At 44.7% G+C, this 20,283-nt stretch overlaps 1 protein-coding gene across 3 annotated transcripts in view; it reads right to left on the minus strand.

The window, feature by feature from the left end:
- The window catches only part of LOC147702609 (proton-coupled amino acid transporter 1-like), a 494,150-nt gene that overhangs the window by 344,629 nt on the left and 129,238 nt on the right, over positions 1–20,283 (minus strand). The window lies entirely within an intron of this gene.

Consider the following 20,283-nt stretch of genomic DNA (forward strand, 5'->3'; position numbering starts at 1 on the left):
CAGTTGCTTCTATATTCATTAGAAAAATCATTAAATAATCAAAAATCTGTCTGTCAAATTGCACATATAAAAAAAGCTTCCACAACGCCGCCTCCCAGAAGCGGACACGCCCAATCACATGACCACGCCCACTAGCTCTATTTGAGCGCGTGCTGACCGAGATCGCGCGTTCAAAGAACTCCACTCCTGAGGCGGAAGCCGGGAGTTAGCACGCTCATGTTTTAAAATTGTACTTCTTGTTTATTTGCTTTTAAAACTGCTAATTCCCACCTGATTCTAGCGCACTCGCTGCAGACCGCTCAGCCGATCCAGGGCTGACACGGCATATTGTTGCCAGGGCAACGCCGCCTCCCAGAAGCGGACACGCCCAATCACGTGACCACGCCCACTAGCTCTATTTGAGCGCGCGCTGACCGAGATCGCGCGTTCAAAGAACTCCACTCCTGAGGCGGAAGCCGGGAGTTAGCACGCTCATGTTTTAAAATTGTACTTCTTGTTTATTTGCTTTTAAAACTGCTAATTCCCACCTGATTCTAGCGCACTCGCTGCAGACCGCTCAGCCGATCCAGGGCTGACACGGCATATTGTTGCCAGGGCAACGCCGCCTCCCAGAAGCGGACACGCCCAATCACGTGACCACACCCACTTCCTATGCCAACATCGTAAACATAAAAATCTGCTGCAACCGGAAGCGCAGTGGACGAGCGCAGCGGGCGCGACGAATGCGCGACGAAGGCGCGCATAAGGCAAGCTCGTCTGCGCTCGTCCGCGCCGAGGACGGGCCAACGGCCACCCCCCCTGCAACTCCAGCACCTCAGCCTCCTACACTCACGGTGAGACTAGCCTATTCCACCGATGAATTACGACAACTGAGACACCTAGCGGATCAACCGCACATACCCCCTCACTTCAGCTATTCTAATCAAATCGTAGGCCCACTATTATGTCCGACTTGCATCAAATGTTCCGGCAAACCTCCAACAAACAACTTACCTTCAATTCAAGCAGCATTAATAAACGCCAGATCTCTCCCCAAACACAAAACAGAAATCGCCGACTTGATCGACGCGCACAAACTAGACCTACTGTTTGTCACCGAGACATGGGGCGATGAAGCCTCAGGACCCGATTTTGCAGAAGCCACTCCTATCAACTACAATGTTTGTAGACTAGACAGACCTATAAAAAGAGGTGGCAGCATTGCCATAATTTATAAAAGTCACTTCAAACTCTCGACTAAACCACATATATGTTCAGAATATGAGTCCCTCACATTCACTCTAGGCTTATCAGCAAAACTATCCTTCAAGGGAACGCTGATTTATCGCCCTCCAGGCTCAAGAGCTAAGTTCTTAGCTAACATAGGTAGTCTAATCGAAGCAGTCGCTGATGCCCCTCATTTTACGCTACTAGGTGACTTCAATTTTCACCTTCAACTTCAAATAACCACGATACCATGCAACTTATTGCAGACCTTGAAGCTGCAGGCCTAATGCAACTTATTAATTCCCCGACTCATCAGGCCGGTCACACATTAGACGGAATATTTACAAACAGTCCTCTTGTAAATATTACCCAGATAATCCCTCTGATCTGGACAGACCACTCAGCTATTTGCTTCACATTGCAAACAAACTCCATTAAACCGAACCCCATTGCACCAGCTCGTTCAACATACAGAGACTGGAAAAACATTAATATATCACAACTAGCAGAGATGATACAGGACAAATATATCCCCAATGAGCATGACCCTACTAAAGCATCTTCAAACTACCTGACAAACCTAGACATGGCCTGTAACAAACTAGCCCCACTTAAATCATCACACCGAAACAGAACAACACCTTCTGCCCCATGGTTTACGGAGGCCCTACGCATGCAGAAACAATACTGCAGGAACCTTGAAAGACAATGGCGTCGCAATTATAGCCTGTCAGACAAATCCAACTACAAAAATGCCCTCGCTATCTACAAAAGAGCGATAACCACCGAGAAAAGCCATTACTTTATTACTCAGATTAATCAGGCAAAAAACTCGTCTGGAGAACTATTCAGGGTAGTTACCACCTTATCCAACCCCCGACGCCACCTTTAGAAGGTTCTCAATCACTGGCAGATGCCTTGGCCAGCTTCTTCGAGGAAAAGGTCAGCTCTATCTTCCAGACTTTCTCACGATCTGCCCCCCTACCATCTTCGAGTCCTCCCCTTACGAGCACTTCGCCATCTTTGTTATCTTTCAACCCCGTAGATAAAGATCACATTCAACGCCTAGTAGCCAGTACTAAATCCGGTTCCCCCCTTGACCCATGTCCTCCTTCTATTCTCAACCGCATACCGGAAGCAATTTCCCCTCCATTATCCACCATATGCAACGCTATGTTCGCAACAGGCATATATCCTTCAGTCTGGAAAAAGGCAATTATAAAGCCATTGCTGAAAAAACCTACGCTAGACCCTCTTATCCCAGCAAGCTATAGACCTATTGCCTGTCTCCCATTTCCAGCAAAGATTTTTGAAAAGTCCATGAACTTGCAGCTGTCAAAATACATCAATGACAACAATTTACTAGACGACACACAGTTCGGTTTTAGGCAGGGACACGGGACAGAGACGGCACTACTGAAAGCCGCTGACGAAATCAGAACAACCATGGACAAGGGAGGATCAGCCGTCTTGATACTCCTAGATCTCTCCGCAGCATTTGACACGGTCGATCATATCACCTTGATCGACCGTGTCGCAGCTCTGGGAATAGGAGGAACAGCCAAAGACCTGATTGCTTCGTTCCTCGCCAATCGGCCACAGACTGTCAAAATGGGCAATTTCACCTCCCAGACCTTCTCTCTCCCCTGCGGCGTTCCACAGGGCTCCTCGCCAAGTCCGACGCTTTTTAATATCTATGTATCGGACTTGGCGAGGGTGATAAAATCTTACGGGATTGCCCTTACTAAATACGCCGATGACACGCAACTAGTGCTATCGGTGTACAATAACGGAGCTAGCGTGGCAGCCAACTTCCAGGAGGGTATGAGGGCAATAGGCTCCTGGATGTCATCAAACTGCCTCAAACTTAACTCTGATAAAACGGAGGTGATGACATTCGGGAGCTTGAAACCATCATGGTCCCCACAATGGTGGCCACCGGATTTGGGATCCCCCCCCCAACCGGTGACTAAGGTTCGTAACCTGGGAGTTACCTTCGACAACAAATTGACTTTCCAACATCACGCCAATGCTGTCGTATCATCTGCATTCTACACACTCAAAAAAATCAAGAAACTCCTTCCTTATCTACCAAAGTCAGCCGGCAAAACACTTATCAGTACTTTAGTGTTTTCAAAAACGGATTACTGCAACTCTCTGCTTCTTAATGCTCAGGAAGGAGTCCTCAACAAATTCCAGACCGTTCAAAACGCGGCTGCCAGAACCTTACTTTCCATCCCCAAATTCACATCTGTATCCCATCACATTAAAGAGCTCCATTGGCTCCCAATCAGGAGCCGAATAAAATTCAAGGCTCTTTGCATAGCCTATAAGACCCTCAACTACCCAGGGCCTAAGTTCCTAAAAGAAGCTCTTCATCCACTGGAGCCTCGCAGAACACTTCGATCCACCACAGCCTTTATGCTGTCTGTCCCTCGGACAAAAAAGGCCACTTGGGGAGACAGGTGCTTCACTACAGCCACTGCTAAACTATGGAACACCCTCCCACTGCATATCAAAACTGCCCCCACCCTCCTTAAATTCCGAAAAAGCCTCAAGACATGGCTTTTTTCCTCTGTCTAACCACCCCAAAGTGTAAGGAGTTCTCTGATCTCCAGCGCCGAGACACCCGTATGGGTATTTGCGCGCTTTACAAATAGCAAAAAATAAATAAATAAATAAATAAACTGGCTGGGGTAATGCCCTTACCACAAGGTGGTGGTAATACTTCAAGTGATTTAAAAAAAAATGTACATTCAAGTTTAACTTCGGGGAATTGGTACTAACAATTGGAACAGATCTAACTGACCAGTATTACTATGCAGTGTTTGTGAATAATTGTGGTCCGTGTGCTGCGTACAGGCAGGAACGCCACCCTTGTGGAAGTGCAATTTGCCAACTACTCCAAATTTTAATTCAAGTGGACACATCTCATGCACTTGATTTCAAGTTAACGGCAGCCGTTTTGTTGTACTTGTTATATGCACACTTTCTGCAACGTAACAAACGCCCTTGATAATGTAATTTGTGAGAGTGTTGTACTTGTTATATGCACACTTTCTGCACCGTAACAAACGCCCTTGATAATGTAATTTGTGAGAGTGGGGTTACATCATGGTGCCCGCGGAGGCAGCACACACAGCCTGGTGACACGAGAGACAAGGAGAAACACGGCCGTCAAAGTGAAAGTACGGCCGGCTGAGGGCATTACTGTGGGGAGGGGGGATGAGAAATGCGACACGGCGGGCAGGGAAGGGGGCGGAGCGGGGAGAGAGGCATGAGGGTGTGAAGCAGCAGGGGAGGAGTGCTGCGGGCGATTGACTGGCGATTTAATAATTGTGGTCCGTGTGCTGCGTACAGGCAGGAACGCCACCCTTGTGGAAGTGCAATTTGCCAACTACTCCGAATTTTAATTCAGGTGGACACATCTCATGCACTTGATTTCAAGTTAACGGCAGCCGTTTTGTTGTACTTGTTATATGCACACCTTCTGCACCGTAACAAACGCCCTTGATAATGTAATTTGTGAGAGTGTTGTACTTGTTATATGCACACTTTCTGCACCGTAACAAACGCCCTTGATAATGTAATTTGTGAGAGTGGGGTTACATCATGGTGCCCGCGGAGGCAGCACACACAGCCTGGTGACACGAGAGACAAGGAGAAACACGGCCGTCAAAGTGAAAGTACGGCCGGCTGAGGGCATTGCTGTGGGGAGGGGGGATGAGAAATGCGACACGGCGGGCAGTGGAGGGGGCGGAGCGGGGAGAGCGGCATGAGGGTGTGAAGCAGCAGGGGAGGAGTGCTGCTGGCGATTGACTGGCGATTTGATGATGTGCACGCGCATTTTAGGTCAATGCGCTTGCGCATTGACCTAAAAACGCACGGGCACAGCATCAAATCGCCAGTCAATCGCCAGTCTAGGTAAAGCTTATTTAAGCCCCTATAGAGCTTGCCAGCTATGCGCATGCGCAGAGCAGGCGAGCCCTAGAATGTCATGCAGTGGGGAAATGCTTAAAGGAACCCATAACAGAGGAGGAAGTACGACAGGCACTAGGGGGTCTGAAACTACATAAGTCGCCTGGACCTGATGGGCTAACCGCTCAATTCTACAAAACTTTTAGTGCAGAATGAATCCCTCAGTTGACTTCTCTTTTTAACCACATAGCGACCACTAAACAGACAAAGCAGTCCAAGAGAGAGGCCCTTATTACAGTGATTCACAAAGCAGGGAAAGATCTACAACACTGCGATTCCTACCTCCTCATAGCATTGCTTAACTTCAATACCAAACTACATTCTAAGATATTGGTCACTAGGCTAGAAAACATGATGCCGGATCTTATTCATCCGGACCAATCAGGATTTATTAAAAATAGGCAAACACATGAAAATGTGCGTAGAGTGACCCATCTTATCTCCAAAAAACAAATCCCTGCAGTGCTAGAAGGCTTAGACGCTGAGAAGGCGTTTCGATCAAGTAGATTGTTTCTCTTTCGGACGCTTCAACAATTTGGATTTTGTGACACTTTCATAAATATGATTGCTGCCAACTTTGCAGCCCTGTAGGCCAGAGTTCTGGTCAAAGTATCAGCATCAAAAAGCTTTTAATCTGGGTAGGGGAACACAACAGGGTTGGCCCTTATCCCCGCTTCTTTTTGCCATAACACTTAGAGAAAATCAAGAGATTAAGGGAGTCAAATTTGGCGAAGACGAGCATAAAACTTCATTGTTTGCAAATAATATATTTATGACATTATCAGAGCCAAAACATTCCCTGATAGCACTGCTAAGGGAGTTGGAATGTATTGGGCCTACGTATTAATTTTTCAAAATCCTGCCTGCTCAAATTGACACTCGCAGAGGACGTAATGGAGGGTTTGGTGGCGTCCAGACCCTTCCAATGGGCCAAGAAGAGCTAACATATCTAGGGATAAGACTGACCCCCAAAATCTCAGGTCTATTTGCTGCTAACTATCCTCCCCTCCTGCGATAGCTTCGAGCCGACCTTAAGAGATGGGCGTCCCTGTATTTCTTCTTGATAGGCAGAATCCATGCCATCAAGATGGTGGTCCTCCCAAAATTCCAACACTTATTTCACAGCCTACCTATTGAGCTCGAGAGAGAGAGACTACTTACAAGAAGCTCACTCAATGGTAAAAAAATTCAGATGGCAAAATAAAAGGCCAATGCTAAATTTACTCTCCTTGGAAAGCCCAAGGACTAGGGAGTATTGGCTCTCCCACATTTAACCTTATATTTTAAAGCGGCGCAACTCTGTGTCATAGTGGAATGGTCCCAGAGCGAATCGGACAAACACTGGTTACATATGCACTGTGAAACCGCGGGTAGGGTGATATGGGACCTATTATGGAAACCAAAGGCGGACCGTCCGGCTAATGCCTACATAAGCACCCCCACAAAAATGACTCTTAAAACGTGGGATAATGTTCTCAAGCATACCGAGTGGACTACGTTTCCCTCGTCGTTCATCCTTATTCACTATAATTCTGCCTTGCCGCCTACGTTGGAATCGGGCCCAATCAACGAATGGAGGGTGGAGGAGGCTGCCTTACCCGGTCTGATATTTTCCATTATTGGGATAGTTTAACATTTGAGAACTGTCAAAGAGAATTCCACCTACCCAATACAGAATTTTTTCACTACATGCAAATACAACACTGGGCTTTGCAATCGGGGGTCAGAGAAGGGGCAATGAGAGATCTCACGATGCTAGAGCACTTTGTGAAGGTGCAAGCACTGTCAAGGGGGTGATTTCTTTTCTGTATTCTCTTCTACTGCACACACTGCATTCTAGATGTCCGAGACACCTTGAATTCTGGGAACATACTTTAGAACAGGAAATTTCAGACACAATGGAAAGCCCTCTGGAAAGACATAGAAAGGCATAATCAATCGCTGGGTCAACGGGAGGCACATTATAAGTAGGGCTCCCGGTTTTCCGTTTAAACTGATTTTTATATATAAATACAGACAAAAAACAATGATTCCTTTGTCTGTATTTATATGTAAAAACTGCAAAATACTCGAAAATGTTGCCGCGCTGCCCTGCTCCAATTCAGACTTATCTCACCACAACCCCCCTTGCTGCAGCTGGAAATTCCTTCCCGGGCGCACACAGCCGCAGCTGAGTACTTCACAGGTCTTCTGAAGACCATTAATTTGTTAACAAGGCTTTATTGTTCTTTCTGCAGTCACCTGTGGCGCAAGCGGGGTGGCTGCGTTGGCAGATGAGTGGAACTGTAGCAAATGGCAGTGCTGCTTGCACTGGCACGGTGAAATTGTTTTAATGCACATCATTATTTCGTGCAAATGAGAGCCAACCCACAGACCCTGCCAGCTGCTGGAAAATATTCTATAAAGAACTGCACTGTCTGAATGTTTAAAGTAAGTTTTTAGTTTGGCATGAGATTATACCATGCCATGCACTCCCATATTTATGGTCCCTGGCTCTTTATTTAAATTTAGAAAGGCGCACAATAAATACCCCTCATAAAGACTGACTGAGAAAAAGAGGACAGAAACAGCTCGGAGAACACAATTTAAACGTGGTCACTGGGAAAGTAATGAACAATGCAAGAGAAAGTAATCAAGCGGCTATTGTGCTTTTTCTGCTTTCTACTATTAAGAAGCATTGCTAAAGCCAATATCTCTCAACGTTGGCTGAGCTACCAGACTGACTGAGGTGAACACATGCTTCAAGAAGCATATACAGGCTCGTCCGGCAATCTTGGATGGAGTTCCCCGTTAAAAATCAAGAAGTGCTGTGCTACACGGGGTGACATTTGTCTTTACAAATAAACAATTCCAGCCACGGGTAGGTGAGGAGTGATAGGTATCCCATGCCTCTCTCAGGCAGTTGTTGCAAAAGCAGGAAGAATGGGAGCAGGAAAAGAAGGCAGGAAGAGAGGAAGGAAAGCAGGAATTCAGTAAAGAAGAGAGGGAGGGATAAATTGGAGGGGAGGAGAAAATAATTTAGGAAAGAAGTAAGACAGATAGAAATAAAAAAGCGAGAAAGATAAAAAAAAGAAAAAAGTGTAGGTGAAGGAAAAATAAATGTGGAAAAATACTAGCTGTAGCGTCGTCTTTTGCTTGTGGCAAAAATAAATGTGGATAAATACAGAAAAAATGCCCCAAAAATTAATATTGATAAATGCAAATGGAAATGGCAAAAAAAACAAAAAACATAAATCCGCGATCCCTAATTATAAGATACTATACGATTGGTATCTGCACCCCACAAAACGAAAGAAATTATTTTCTAACACATCAGAGTTTTGTTGGAGAGGGTGCAGCATGCTAGGAGACTTCCGCTACGTATGGTGGGACTGCCCAACCATCCGTCCTTTCTTGTATGAAATCCTGGTGCAAATCAAAGAGAAAGTAGGTTACCCTATCCCCACATCCCCAAGTTTTGCAATTCTTAGCCTCCGAGACTCAGAATGGAAAAGCAGACCAGGCCTTAGTGTGTTTATGTCTCGGGCGGCCAAAACGGCCATCGTGGCCGCGTGGAAAAAAACTGAAGCACCGTCTCTTACACAATGGCATGCCAGACTATGGCAAGCGCTAACTATTGAACGGATGAGTGACAACTATAGGAATGAGTTCAAAAACTTCAAATACTCGTGGGGTCCACTGGTTAAATTCCTGTCAAAAGGCTTCCCACTGACAACTTGCCCCACAAGAGTATGTGCTCTACACCTGTTCCAATTCTAACCCAATGCTCTCAACACCAGCAGAACACTCTCCATAAAGTTCCTAGCATCTACCAGGACACCCAGACTCCCTAATGTCTTAGCTAGTTAGGCCTTTCTCTCTCTGTCTCGGTTTTCCTTTTCCTATCTCACCTTTTCTGTCTTTCCCTTTCCCTTTCTTTTTCTGGTTGCTTATCTGTATCAAACGTTGCTGTGGATTTGTTCTCCACGTTAAACGTAAATCGGGACTATCCAGTTCATCAGGCTTATTCTGAAGAGATAACCCAGTTGTTCTCCCTCCCTTAAAGGCAAATGAAAGCAACACTGTCAGAATAAGGCTTGGTAGAAGAAGGGGCTATGGAGGGAAGGAAGGGAGGTCTTTTAGGAGAACATATTTTGTAATTTTACAACATAGGTTACACCCATTTACAATTTGGATCATTAATGGTAGTACACGAAGAGACTACATGGATGAAAATGACTATCCAACAGAATCTGACCTTGGAATTAGAGTGACAATAGAGGCAAACGAGTACATTATATGTGATTTAATGCCATGTTTATTACTTGAATCTGAAAAACTTAATAAAAACAAGTTTGACAAATACAAGGCTTTTACGGATGTTCCCCCACTTTTTGGTCCCATTTGGACTACCAGATGCTGGTTTTTTACTCTGACAAAGCACTGAAGCCTGCTAACCAGGTCCCAGTGCCTGTGCTCGCTCCCAAAACTGTTGTGTAAATTGGCAATCCCAAACGACAAGGACTTTACCCCTTTACAAGTCCGTAGTGTATGGTACCAGTGGCACCCAAGACATGAGTGGTTGCAGCTCTATTTGAACCACCATGAGTTACCCAATTAAAACACTGATAGCAGGCCTACCATTGCAGACTGCAGGAGCAGTGCAAACTGCTCAAAGTCGACTTTGCCCACACCATGTGTGGCAAAGTCAATGAACTATCTCTGATATATGTCAGTCACACCTAAGGAAGGCATCCTAAAGCCCAAGAGGCAGGGTGCCTTATATCAAAGATCTGGACATGTAAGTGCAAACTTATATGACCCTATAATGCCTTTTACCATTAAAAGACACTATAAGTGATAGACGGTCCATGGGATAAGATGGGTTGGCACCCAGGCAAACCAGAGGTTGGCAGCTTCTTTATGGTACCATTCAAATATTTTGTGTTTTGCAACAATGTGCCTTCTCACCCCTGACACAAATCTTGTGTCCATGGAGATGTGGCATGCACCCAGGTCTCCAGATGCTTAGAGGTTGCCCACCTGGTTGCCCCAGCTTCTCTGTGCTCTGGCTGGCAAGCCCACGTTTGCTGCTGTCAATACAGGAGTCGGACCTGCTAAGCAGTGTGATCACTTCCAGGAGTCTGGAACAAAGGCTTGGGCAGGAAGGGGTCACCCCTCCCTCCTCCCAAGCAGGCTAGTAAAGTGGCACATCAAGGGGGTGAGCTTAAAAGGCTGCATCGCCTTCGATATGCACCAGGGCTGACGCCTAGAGGACGAAAAAATCCTCCCTCTGCCCCAGGCACATATGCACCCAGGCAGGTGGGAAATCAGTTATTCAAGGAGGTGTGCACACCCCCAGAAGTCTAGCCACAATTCCAGGGTGAGTAACCTGGTATGTACACTAAAATTGAATATCTGTCATCTTTAGAAGTGGCAGTATAGAGGGTTCTAAGAAGAAAAGGTGACCTACAGCCCTGGATGTGATCACATCCGGGAGGATTAGCTGCCCATTGGCTACTAGTTCCCACACCTATAACTCTCCTAAATCTAGGGGTTTTGGTTGGTATTCCTATGTTCAACGACCATACAATCATCCTACAGACATTGCTGCTATTGCTGCTACAAGCATGAGTGCCATTGGCAGTGTCAGTATGTGGAATATATTTCTGGGAGCACTGCGGAGCCAATCCCCAGTTATATGTTGTCCATCTTAGTGACCAAGGGGCATGCCATTGAGCAGAGTGAGGCAGGTAAACACACACCAACTAGGACTGGTCAAACCTCAGAACACAGAGCACTCACTAAGTCCATATAACAAAAACAGGTGGGTTTCTCTGCCCAATGCTCCACAACCTTTCGGTTGCAACCACGGGTGGAGCTTCATTTTCAAGCCAGCACATTCCTGGCCCTTCTGGGTGGCTCGGGTACCTGGTGCGCTGGGGTCACAAGACTGAGTTTCACCTTTGTGTGGCAGGTTATGTATCTTATATGAGTTCCTGTGCTGGAGAAAAAGAAATCCATTCTCCGACACCCCAAGTAATTTTAACAGCGTACCTGCCACATTTCTGCCTAAAAAACAAAATTGCTCCTGACCTCGATGAGGCTAAACGTTAGGTCATATCCATGGTGGGGATGCGCCTTGCAAAGTTTGTGATTTCCACAAACTCACTCGCTCGTTGATGCTCACCAGCCATCCAAGGTATGCAGTGCCTGGAAAAGCCATTCCAAGTTCTGGGAATGGATTTCCTGACCTGTGATATTGCACTATTGAACACTGGTAGACACTATGTGGGATGAGCACTAGTGGGCAGCTTAAGAATAATAGACCTTAGTGACTTTTTTTTTTGTCCTCATTTTCCACCTTAGTAAGAGAGGTATAACAGGTCTACCTTTCCAATCTCGCTGTCTCAGTATATTACTGGAAGGGATTATATAATGGTTCGGGCGCCCAAAATCCCACAGCAAAGAGTGACAAACTTCAGAACCTGCGCACCAAGACCAAACATACGTGGAGCCTGCCTTTGTCCAAACAAGAAGGGAAGCCAGCAAAATTGGAGACCAAGGCATCGTAATCATTGGACCGGGTAAAACAAAAAAAAACCCGGACCATTAATTCCACTTAAGCAAATGCCAAAAAGCCCTTTTGTTCCGGTTCCCAGATCTTACCAAATCAAGTTTGGAGACCTGCAAGACAGAAGCTTGCCAGTTCAGGAGTGTAGGAGGCCGTTGATCTTTCCACCTCTTGCATATCTCTCTTCTGGCCAATAAGATGGAATAAAAGAGAAGGTTATTTGCCGGTGACCAAGCTCCATCTACCACTCCAAAAACCACAAGAGGAAGATCTATTGAAATTTGGGCACCCAAAGACAAGGATAAAAAATTGCTTATAGAGGCCCAGAAGGCTGAAATGGAGGGACATTCAAAAACATATGGGCATCTGTTGCTGCTAGTAGTCCACACCTAGCACATGATATGGAGGAATTTTGTACAAATTTTGCCAGCCTTTGAGGTGAATAGTATGCTCTGTGGAGCGTGAAGAGGTGGTTCCTACGCAACCAAGCGGGCTTCACAATGTCCCACAGAACCTTAAAGGAAGCAAACCAGCGATCCCTTAAGTTGCAGCCCACTAGAGAAGAGCCCCATAATAGATCAGGGAGCTTGAAATCACCATCGGACTCCTCTAATATCAGAATGCACCTTAGGGACACCCCTTTCTTGCCAGATGGTTTGTCCAAAAGTAAAGACTCCAACTGGTTGCCACACCCAATTGGAGACAAATTTCGAGATGAGGCCCCCAGGGCATAGGAACGTGCCTAATTAGTCATTTGGATATATTTAAATTTAGAGAAGTTGGACCCAATCTTAGATCTTAAGACATCCCAGGACAGTAAATTTCCTTCCATAAATAAATCCCCCCATACCTCCATCCCTGCATACTGCAAAGGGGCAGCTTATCTATCCACCAGCCATCCCGGGTTCCCAGTAGAGCTCCACTGCGGAGCCCTACTCGAGAAATATCCAAGCTTTGTGGCGGCCCTCACCTTAGCCCACATTTTGGCCATCCCTTGTAGTATCTTTAGCTTAATTTTTTTTTTTTACTTGGGATCTCCAAATTTAAATAAAAAACCTGGCTGTGCTACTCCTTCAGCCTTGAGCAAAGCTGAAAACAGACTGCCTACCCCATAGTCTGAGGGCATCTTTAGCAGCATTCGTGTGTGTGACAACTGAAAAGCCCAAGCGTATATTTGTAGGTCAGGAGCTGCCAAACCACCCTTCTCCCTTCGTCTCCTAAGCTTTTTCCACGCAATCCTTGGGATTTGCTTATTCCAGATAAAGGATGTAATATCTCCCTGTAACTTAGTTATAGCTGATGGGTCAAAAAAAGAGGGATAGTGTTAAATCAAAATGAGATCTTAGGCAAAATGGTCATCTTGACTAGATTAACTCTCCCCAGAAGAGACAAGGGGAGGTGTAACCAGGATTGCATCAATCTTCGGCAATCCTTAGCTATTGCCTCAAAGTTGGTTATTGCAATTTTATTAATATCTTGGATAATATGCAAACCCAGATATCGCAAGGATAATGAAGGCTGAAAGTCTGGGCTGATCTCCAAATTATTCCAGACCATTACCTCGGTCTTAGAGGTGTTGACTTCATATACAGATATTTTCCCAAACTCTACAGCCAACCTAGCTGGAAACGCTGTATGTATGTCTGAGGAAAATATCAAAATGTCGTCAGCATAAAGAGCGACTTTCCTTTCCCATCCCTTGTACATGAACGGCTTATTAGATTTTTCCTCCCTCAAAAGCTGGGCAAAGGGTTCTATGTACAGGTCAAAATGTAGAAGGGAGAGGGGACAGCCTTGACGGGTTCCCTTTGTAATAGAAAAGGGGTCAGATAGTTCCCCATTCACCAATATTCTGGCCGAAGGGTTAGAATACAAGAGGCTGATAGCACTTGAAAAATGCTCCCCAATATTAGCTTTTACCAAGACCTCCGACAGGTATACCGAATTCACCCTGTCGAAGGCCTTGGTTGCGTCAAGTGTCAAGATTGCCAAAGGGAGAGAATCAGTTGTCGCCATATCTATGGCTCCAATCAAGTCATAGGTAAGCTCATGGAGTTGCCGGCCCATCACAAATGCCTTCTGATCAGTGTGTAAAAGAACTGGAGCTACTAGACTTAACCTCTTTGCTAAAACAGTGGCAAAGATTTTATAATCCACGTTCAATATTGAAATTGGCCTATACGAGCCGCATGACAGAGCAGATTTCCCTGGTTTTAAGATCATTGTAATTGAGGCACTATCCTAGGAGACTGGAGGTGATATGCCATCCTGCAGGATATGGTTAAATAGCTCAGTTAAAATTGGAATAGATTGTACCAAGGCCCTATAGATCTCAGCAGGGAGACCATCTGGTCCTGCCGCCTTCCCTTTCTTACTGTTAAGTATAGCTGCCCTCACCTCCTCCTCGGAGATAGTAATATCCAGGGAGGCCCGTTGCTCAGAAGATAGGGATGGGAGTGCCACTCCCTTCAGCCAATCTCCGATTTGGGATCGATCTAAACTTTTGTCTTATTGGTAGATGTTTTGAAAGAAGTCTTTAAAGATTTTCCTTATCTCCCCATCACGTGAGTAAGATACATTATTAAGAGATATAGAATCAATGTTGTTCCGGACCCGATCTGTTTTGGCTTTCCACGCCTTAGTGACTTTTGTTTGCAGTTTTATATAGTGTAAACTTGGCCCAAAAACATAAGAGCCCTTTAGAGGGACGCAGCTTGCTTTCATATTGACACCTGGGCTGAACATGAACATATATATATGCATTAACTCAATTCAGTACAGAATGCATCAGAATGCCAATCTATATAACAGTTTAAACAGATCAACCCGTGCAAGAATCAGCAAGATGTGCATTAACTGTTTGGAACAAAAACACATTTGTTGCATCAATCCATCAGTTCAAACATTAGGGCAAAATTGTGTTTGTCCCTGTTTGTTCAAAGTGCCCACCGGAGTTGAAGAGCCCGGAGTTACTCTCAGTGCAAGCAGCACCATAATATCAGAACAAAAAAATGGGCTGTGCAGCCTTTGTTCTCATTACTTTGAGAAATGTCCTTCCCGAAGGAGCTTTCCGCCACTGCAGCTGAATAATTACCAATGATTTGCAATCTTATGGTTGCGATGCTCCTGATGCAATAAAAATCTTCCCTTTGAAGAACACCGCGGCTACATCTAGCTTAAACAACACTAAATCAAGTGCCTTGAATTTAAAAAAGCACCTACGGCTGCTAAAACAAGCAAGGGCGGAGAAGGGGGTATAACCAAGCCATGACAGGGTAGCGGGCGGGGCAAAGAATACCAAATAAATGAACTTATTCCCAGGACGTCAAACTCCCTTGGATCACACCCTCTCAGCAAAAAAAAAAAAAGCAAGAACAGAAATAAGAAACGAGTCCTGCGAAGGAGACAGCAAAATGAAACCCAGGAGGGGTAGTGGTTCAGAGTGCCCTACGAGGAAACCTGTAGAAAATCTGTGTGAGAAAACCCAATTATAACAGACTTGTACAGTCATACATGTACATTTCTCGCTGTCCTTGTTAGGTCGAGCATGCGCTGCTCTAGGAGATGACCTTTAGAAATTGGTCTTGCTCTTTTCCAAACACTTGTGTATGTGGCGGCATCCACCTTGCGGGAGCGAGCAGCGGCGCGCATGGGCCATCTGTTTGTAATTAGCGTGGCCATGCACGCTTTACTCTTGCTTTACTCTTGCTCCCCTGGTTCTGCCTGTGCTAACATTATAGTTTTTACATGTAGACAATGATGTTAACCAAGAATCGACACGAATGAATCTTTAAAATGATTGCCACAAATGAATCTTTAAAATGATCAACACATTTGATTAGTGGCTGTGTTAGGGAACGTGTATTTCGGGCTGTCTTAAACATACATTGCAGGCTGGCTTTATACTACGGTTTTAAGTGGTTTTTCGAGAGGGCAGTTTCCCAGTTGTATTTCACATGCACATAATGCCCTCTGTTCTCGCCAGAAGGAATGTGTTCTTTACAGACCGAGGGCCATATCGGAGGTTTTGAGAGAGAGAGCTGGCTCAAGTAGACTCCAGTTAATCAGATCAGGGGAATGGAAAAGTCCAGGAATTGTTCTTGGTGCTGTACAAACTGCAGAGTTTTCAGCCAAAACCATCTGTTGCTTAAACGGGGTCTGTTCAAGTGCAGCAACAAGTCGGTTTAAGGAAACTTTACTAATTATACGTGTAGCGGGAAGCAGGCCTCAGTTTCATCGCGGTATAAAGTGAAATAAACTGCGCCGGCGAGTCTCTTCATCTGTCTGGCTCTACACCGGTATTACTCAAAAACCAAAAGCAGACAAAGATAACCGGAACTTTTAGCTCTTTGCCGCTGCAGTCAGGGTTTTCATCATTACAGCTGATGTTTGTTGTATTTGAAGGTATTCCAGCGTACAAATGATTGGGGCATATGTTATAGGACGGCACAGTATCTAATTGGTTTTATGTTCTATTAGGTGCCACTGCACAGTTGTACTAAGTTATGCGCTATCCCTTAGTTAACATTTGCGAGCATTTATTTTATTTGTTTGAAAGAGATTTATTACCACGCAAAGAAACTGCAGATGTGCCTTCACTGCTACTGCGTCTGACTTTCATTCTTGGGAACCAGGGTTTTGGCTGGGTTTGTGGCTTAACATCCTGTGTTTTTGGCAAATTAACTTTATGCCTAATAAAACTTTTTTTTAAAATGCAGCTTATTACTGCGATAACAATCTTTACTGGCATGCTAATGTAGTGTCTCACATATTCAAGCAGGCCCATTGCAAAACAAAGACGGCAGGTGTTCTACTTTCCTAGGCTATGTGTGACTCCATCCTGGTACTGGCTAGAGACATAAGGTGTAAGCCTGCAATAATCTTTCAAATTGCTAAATGTTGTCTAAAGACTACGCTCTCACTATAGTGTTCTACAAACACGTGTAACAAATCTTAACCCCACGGACTACGGTTTTGATATGCAATAAGTACAATGTTTTCTTTAAAGAAAGGCGACATGATTCTTTTTTGAGGTCGCAAAGCGAGTGTGTAAAAAAAATAGCTATTAAAAGATGGGATTTGGATCGGTGGGTGATTTAACATATGGAATTTGAGAGCGCTTGACTCTATTCCTTTCTGCTTAATAGTAACAAGAGTATCAGGTTTGTTTCCCAAACAAACAGCTATTTCTTTTTCCACAAAACATTTGCAATGTTAAAGAAGCACAGACACTGTTTTGACCACTTCCCACAACTGATGCTTAGCTTAATCAGCGCGGCCCTCGCTTCATGGCTGCCGTACTTCATGTTTCATCATTGCGGCCGCCATGGAAGACTGTTGGCCTTTTAAAACGTATTTCTGCATATTGGCAACAACAAGCTCCCTCACACGCGTATTTAAAAATAGAAACGCCTTCTCCGATGAAGACACAAGTTCTATCAATTGTTAAGTAAATGGAAATTTTTTCCTGTTTTTATTCATGCAGCATTCATAGTATTACGTTCTTTGCCATTTAAGAACCTATATATGTTAGCAACAGCAGGCATGGTTTTGAAGCTATGTCTGCATACTTTAAATCTAGTGAAACAGGTTCAATTAACATATGTAAACTGCTGAAAACCTGCAAGGCTATGAAAGGTAGCCTACAGGCTTTATTTTGTTTTGCTTGCCGCCTCCCTAACAACACCCACATGGCCACCAAGTACTATGCCCAGTAACACCTATAAATGTTATAGCACTTAAGATAATGTGCTGCATGGCTAAAAACGTACAAGGTCCCAAAGGCGAGACCTATGGGCTATGCCAATGCTTGTTTTTTTAAAGGAAAGGAAGCAGAGTCTAATTATTTAACTGTGGCCACCGATTCCTGAAGAAAAAAAATCCCTCTCCATGGTACACCGCATGTTGCTCTGACACTTGACTTCTTTCTTTGAAGCGAAGCAAAAGTGACAGATACATACAGAATTTAATGGCATCTCTATTATTGCCTGTACTTTGGCGACTCACCAAAAATAATCTTGCACACTTTGGGAATCATTGGGCTAGCTTCTTGAGCTTGGTAAACCCATTTCCAACAGTCGAAAGTAAAGCTGCCAGCTGATCGTGGAAATAAATGTGACCATGCAACAAAGTCTCTTCTTGTGTAAAGAAACACTGTGCATGTGATCGCCTCTATACAGCAAGTGCTCGAAGCCAAAACAAAGAAATACAATGTGGGCATACACTCCAGCGTGCACAAGCACCGCACATTCCCACACCCACAGGTGATATCAAAACAGAGCAGTACCGAAAGAGAGAAAATTGACAAACTGAGACACAAAAACAGGGCCAATGCAACGCATACCTGACTCTGACATTATGCTCAATTCAAATGTCAGAAAAAACATGTGCATAATCCTGAAGCCACAAAAATATTCTAGATGAAGGAAGGGAAACCAAGGCTCCAAGGAACTTCCATGGAAGGGAGGGAAGATGAAGCAGTAATGCACTCAAGTATGTGCTCCTCCCCCCGCAACACTTGCATCACCATTAAAGGTCTTCATGGAAAAAAGAGTGGAGTCAATTGAAAACAAAGCAATATAGTGGTTGAAAAGTAAAACAAAAAATACAGTCAGATTAGCACGATGGATAAGAAATCAAAAGAAGCCTACGAAAATAAAGGCAGCAGCCATTTCAAAATGGCAGAATATTCTGATTGAGTACAGAGAAACATTAAAAAACCAAAGCAGCAGCCATGGGTGGCAGGTGGAAGTTTGAAGAGGCGGCACAGGGAGATGAAGTGAACTTACACTAAAGACACTAGCTGAAGGGAGCAACGACGGCACTGAAGCTGAATAAATGCCAGCACATAAGGGAGGTGCGCGGTGTAGTCGTAAAGCACAAAATAACTTCAATCCTAAAACACGAGCAAATGCAATCCAAAGAAATAAAAAATTGTGCTCACAGGGAAAAATAAATAACAAAAAGAGTAAGAACACATGAGACAGGGGCAGCCCTCATGGGAGGTTCCAAAGGACCAAAAGGGAGGACTACTAAGCATATTCACCAAACAAATCTAGGCATTTACGAAGGATAGTAAGAGGAACCAAACAAAAAGCTGGGCGGTGCTTGGTGTCCATATTCTAGATACAAAGCAAACACAAGGAGATGCTGGACGGAGCGCTGAAACTTTTCAGACACTCACCCCCAGTCACAGATCTTGGTTGAATTTGTCATTGTTCTTTAGCTCACTTCGACACCGCAGTTCAGACACAGCTATATGCAAATCAGTCTTGACCCTGTGCCTCATACGAACAGTGCAGCCTGAACTGCCAAGCCATGTCTTCCCTGGACCGGAAACAAGCATCCTGGGTCCGGTTTCAGGCTAACAGTCCTCATCAGCCAGGCTAAGTTGAATCCCGTGGCAAAGTGAGCCAGGGACCCACGTCTGAGCATACCTGCCAACTTAGGGAGAACAAATAAACAGAAGGAGATGATGGACGGAGCGCTGAAACTTTTCAGACACTCACCCCCAGACACAGATCTGAATTGAATTCATTATCGTTGGCAGTTCGAGCTGGACTGTTCCCATGAGTCACAGGGTCAAGACTGATTTGCATATGACCAGGTCTAAACTGGGGTTGCATGGTGAGCCTAAGAATGATGGCTTTAACCCAGATCTCTTGACTAGGGGTGAATGTTTTGATTTGTTCTGCATTCCGTCCATCAATTGTTTCTTTTTTGCTTTCTCGCCATAAGTGTGCCGGGATTGCCCAGACGTGGGACCCGGGCTCACTGTGCAACTGGAATCAAACTAGTCAGGCTGATGAGGGGTGAAACCCCGAAACCGGTCCTAGGATGCTTGTATCTGGTCCAGGGAGGACTTGGCTTGGCAGTTCGGGCTGGACTGTTCCCATGAGGCACAGGGTCAAGACTGATTTCTATATGGGACATCATTACCAAAACAGGCAGAGACGAGACCACGCAGGAGCGTGCACCAATTGAAACCCTAATTATAAAAGGGAATATTGGCACGCTTTACATTTGTTCAAGGAGAAAATTATTACAGCTATATATTTATAAGAAGGCTGGAGTGGATATTTGTTATCGCAGTTACTCAAAATAAGAATTTTTTTTTTCAACTGGGCTAAAGTGTTGCATGCCCTCGAGCCAGCTACCCAGTGCAAGCTTAACTGTTTGGCTAAATTTGGGTGATTTGAAGATACATTCAAGAATAGCCTGTATAGAATATAGGAGGATATTACCCCCTACATCAGTGATTGACCTGTCCAGCACACCTGGAAGGGCTTTTCTCGCCTATGAGAAGTGTTTTTAACTGTTCGAGTCAAAACGATTTTTACGTCTAAGAGAGTCTCATTCTTTGTTTTGATAAAGATGGTTATATAAGACATCCATCGAAACGAGTTGACAATTTGATAACAACACACTCCGTGCAAGGTCTGCAGCCAACGAGTACCAAACAAATTCAACAGTACCAGGCTCCATGCCCATGAATCTGGTTGATCACGGAGGTGTATATTGCTAATGACATAGTGTGTGTGTCTAGG

This window comes from Lissotriton vulgaris, chromosome 7 (assembly GCF_964263255.1).
Source record: "Lissotriton vulgaris chromosome 7, aLisVul1.2, whole genome shotgun sequence".
In the NCBI taxonomy this organism is placed as follows: Eukaryota; Metazoa; Chordata; class Amphibia; order Caudata; family Salamandridae; genus Lissotriton; species Lissotriton vulgaris.